We start from the raw sequence: 4,815 nt of genomic DNA, 5'->3' as shown, positions 1-4,815 counted from the left end.
TCCTGCTGCTCCAGCCCCCTCTCAGCTCCCTTCCCTGGACATGCTTCAGTCCCTCAATGTCTCCCTTACTCGAGGGCCCAGACCTGGACACAGCATTCAAGGTGTGGCCTCAGCAGTGCCCAGCACAGAGGGACAATCAGTTCCTCAATCAGGTCCCCAAATCCTGCTGGCCACACTATTCCTGGTATGGGCCAGGTACCACTGACCGTGACATAAAGCTCTTGGGGTGATCCAAACTCCCTTTTCTCCTCATGTTTGTATGATGAGCTCCTTTGAACGGTGTGATGGGCTGGGGATGGGGATACTTTTATCCAGGTATCCCCCTGTATCGTGAAATACAGCCCAAGATAATGCATCAACATTCATTTAACATCTCCAAAGAGGGACAATCACAAGATCACACAGAATCACAGGATGGCTGGTGTTGGAAGGGACCTCTGGAGATCATCCAGTCCAACCCCCCGCCCAGGCAGGGTCACCTGGAGCAGGTGACAGAGGGACACATCCAGGTGGGATTGGAATGTCCCCAGAGAAGGAGATTCCACCCCTTCCCTGGGCACCTGTTCCAGTGCTCTGCCACCCTCCGTGGATGGAAGTTCTTCCTCATGTTGAGGTGGAACTTGTCTTTTAGTTTATGGCCAAAGCTCTCCAGACGTGGCTTCAGTAGGGAGAATAAAATGTTTCATGTATTAGACTGTCTGAAACAATCTTCTCCTTCATGTGCATGGAAATCTGTGTCTGTCTCACTGGAGCTTGGCTTTACAGCTCTAGAAAGAAATCTGGTTTGAATCTGGTGCCCACACTACGGACCCCTCCCTTGCAGACAGCTGTAATTAAACAGAGCTGAACACTTATGCAAATATTGCAATAAGTAATTCTGCTGAGAGTAAACAACCTGCAGTGTGTATTCCAGCATTCAAAGCATGTTCCTGTTATTCCACAGATGCAATTCACTGTGTTTCCTTTCAAGATCATAGGTTTGATATTGCTGCCTTTCATGTTCATAAGAATTTTGACTTTGACTTCAGTCAGAGGAGAACAAAGTCTTCTATATCTATTTAGTCTGACTTGGTCTAGTACCAGAAAACAATTTAACCCCATTTTACCAAGAAACCAGTGAAAAATCAATTTTCATACTTCTTAGCTTTAGCATGTTAGGAATAAGTCAGGCCACACTCTCAAAGTCCCTGAGACACAGATTTAGGACAGATTAAGAAGTTTCTCAGTTTTTCCTCTCCTTACACAGCTGATACCAACTGTCAGCTCAGTCAGTACCTGCTCCTTCCAAACACGTCTCCTCCTACAGTAACCTGAGTGTATCTTGTAGAATACCAGGTTGGGAAGACAAATTCCACCCCAAAAGAAAATTCAGATTTTTTCCCATCCTGAAATCATCAGGCTGAATAAATGTTAGAGATCTCCATGGATGACTCCACTGCTTCACCTCTAAAATGCTTTTGCTTCTTAGTCCTGGCCCAGTTTTCTTTCAGACTTTTGTCATTTATTGCAGGTCAGGCCTGGAAATCCCAAGATATCTAAACAATTAATATCATTTCTTCTTTGGAATTCTGTAATTTTTCTGATTTTCTTTACTGTTAAAATACTCTGGGTTTATTTTACTCGTATTTATTCTGAGATCGTCTTTATCACCTTGACTGGCAAGAGATTATCCTCTGATCCTTAATTATCCTTTCGATCCCTATGGTGTCTGTAATGTTAAAGTAACACCGCTTAAAAAAAAATAACAAATATATGGAATAAACTGTCTTAGAGAGTGAGGGAATTTGGCCAAAAGAAGGGAGAACTGGTGTGCCGGGACGGCTGGGACTCTGTCATGTTTAATTTTGCTCACAAAGGGGACTGAACTGTATTTCTTAAAAGTGATATTAAACCCTGACACCTCCCATTTAGTGGTAGTGATGCTGTAAGGAGCCCAGACAGTCTAAGAATATTAAAGACCAGGGTTTGTAAGGTGAGGTAGTACTTTTTATTGCACCAATCCCATAATCCCACTGGGAGCTCCTTTTTGAGCAATCCTGCACGGCACTAAAACTAATTTTTACCGTGTGAGAGTTTTTAACTATTCTAATAAACTCTTTAAAACCTTCAGCTTTAAAATACATTGATATTTATTCCATCTTCTCCTTTTTTTAATGCCGGGAGAGCACTTCTTTACCTTTTGGGAGCAATGTGGTGTTATATTTGTCCTAGTTTTTAAAGTATTCTCACACACTTTGAAGTAGGAGGTGCTGCGTCTGTGAATAATCCTCAATCGTGGATCTCGTTCTAGTTCAAACAGAGCTGGGGGGAGGAAAGCTCAGTCTGGCAGGACGTGTAAGCACACGCTCAACATTTCAATGGTCACTCACAGCTCCGTGTTAAACGTGTTTAAGCGCTTTGTTAGACCTAAATGTATTTGCTTAGTTGGAGCTTCACACCCTCCCTGGCATTGCAGGAGCTCACAGGGACAGGGCTGTCAGAGCGTTACACAGCTGAGCCCAACCTGGACTCGAGGTGTAAAGAAACAGTAATTAACATATAATTATTAACAGTTTTAAATATACACTATATCCAGCAGTTGGATTTTTTTTGTGAGCACTGTAATTACTGAAGGAGTACCACAAAAAGTAAACAACAAGTGCGTCACACAGGACTGTCAAAAATGAAAGAGAAACTACAGACTTTCTCCTTTAGAAAATACCCTCTCCCAGTTTGACATTTTTTATTTTTCCAGATGTCTGAAGTTCTACTTTTTGCCTTCAATCCTTTTCCAACTGTCTTGCTAAGAATTCCTCCCTCCTCACCTCCTCACCCTCACTCTCCAGCTCTGGTATTCCGTGTCTGCATTCCTTCCCTAATCAGTGACCTGGGACCTCCTTTGCCTTCCTACCTGTTCCTAGGGCTGTTTAGACAGAAGCCATCTGGATTTCAGACTGCTGACAGCTGCCAGTATAAACTCTGGTAGAGGAAAGTTTTTCCCACAAAATCGAGGTGACTTTGGGCCCTTGACTGAGGATCTGTGTGTCTGGACAGCAAATGCTGTTTGCTCTGCAGCCTTCCCTTACTGCCTGGCAGGATTTTCCTCCCTGCAGCAGCGTTAGATTAACATCTGTGGCAAAGAAAACACACATTACTCATTTCTACTGATGGGCTTGTTACAAAACACTACAACAGGAATGTTAGATGGAAAATTGCCTATTTACATGCAGGGAGAAGTTGTCAGTCCCTTTTCTCTGCAGTGATCAGGAGTGGAAGGGATGAGAAGAGGGAGCCTGAAGGAGACAAAGAGGTGATTACCAATAAAGCAAGAACATCAAGAGCACATCTTGGCTGTGTTCAGGCCCACGTTGAAGAGGACTCACTGCCCACACAGCCACTGCCTCACAGAACAGAATTCCATGAGAAATTCCAGTCCTCTGGAAAATCTGCCAAGCAAGCAGCACAGCCAGAGAGATCAGCAACCCCAAAGGATGGAAGGGCCAGCTGTGTCTGTGGTGTAACTGCAGTGAGGCAAGAGAGATCTGTCAGAACCCTGGCAGAGTCCTGGCAGATCAACAAAAGCACTGGAAACATGCTGCTGGAGGGCAACCAATAATCACCCAAAGCTCGAAGTGCCTTTTATGGAACTGACTAAATACACATTTTTGGGTAGAGATTAACATTTACCTTGCCATTGAAGTGTGGCATCTAGGGTTCCCCCTTTTCCTTTCAGGATCGCTTCCCCCCAGACCCACCCCGGCAGTTCTCCCTCTGGCCAGGTGGGCTCAGGTCACTGCTCAGCAGCACCGTGGTGTGAGCTCCCCTGCCTGGGGCTGCTGCAGATCAGGACCCCCAGAGCGGGCAAGAACCATCAGGGACTGTTTCTCGTTGGACACCCAAAATGGGAATGTGCTGAAGACAACCCCACTCCTCCATCCTTGGTATTCTCTCTGTCTCCTGATCCCGAAGTGCGAGCAGGAGCTGCGGTGGCTCTCAGCCGTCCTGCTGGAATGCAGCACAGCGGGAGAGCCCACACCCACCCCGTGCAGACATTGCTGCAGTGGGAGCCTCTTCTCCCCCGGGGGTTGCCCATGCTGTGCCCACAGCCGTGTCTGAGCTCAGTTTAACGCTGAGTGTGGACGTGGGTACACCTTGTGTGGCTGTGCTGTCCCAAACCGTGCCCAGCCGGCCCCGGGCTGAGCCAGAGCTGTCCCTGCACTGTGGCTGGGTGAGGATGTTCCCGGCTGGGTGAGGATGTTCCCACTCCACGGGGCTCAGCTGGCAGAGATCCCCAAAGCTCTGTCACAACCCTGTGTGCGCTGGCAGAGCTTGTTTGGCTTGTTCCGTGTGGGTTTGCTCTGCAGGAGCCGATAGGGCCCTGCCCACAGGGACAGCTCTCTCCTGGCTTAATGACACACCTACAGAGCTGGAACTCCTGGACTCTGGAAATCCTTGCTGGGAGGCCACAGCGTCAGTTCGACATCGATTAAATCTTCCAGTGAATCACAGAATTATTGAGGTTGGAAAAGACCTCCAAGATTGTCAACTCCAGCCTTTGACCAAACACCATCATGTCCACTAAATCAGAGCACTGACTGCCACATCCAGATGTTTCTTGGACAGCTCCAGGGATGAGACTCCACCACCTCCCTGGGCAACCCTTTCCAAGGCCTGACCACTCTTTCAGTGAAGAAATTTTCCTGATATCCACCCTGACCCTCCCCTGGCACAGCTTGAGGCCATTTCCTCTCCTCCTGTCTCTTGTTCCCTGGGAGCAGAGCCCGACCCCTGTCTGGATCCCTCTCCTGTCAGGGAGTTGCAGAGAGCAAGAATACT

The sequence above is a fragment of the Lepidothrix coronata genome, unplaced genomic scaffold (genome assembly GCF_001604755.1).
Source record: "Lepidothrix coronata isolate B3197 unplaced genomic scaffold, Lepidothrix_coronata-1.0 Scaffold73, whole genome shotgun sequence".
Lineage (NCBI taxonomy): Eukaryota > Metazoa > Chordata > Aves > Passeriformes > Pipridae > Lepidothrix > Lepidothrix coronata.
The sequence above is the reverse complement of the archived record's forward strand: the minus strand, read 5'-3'. Positions refer to the sequence as shown.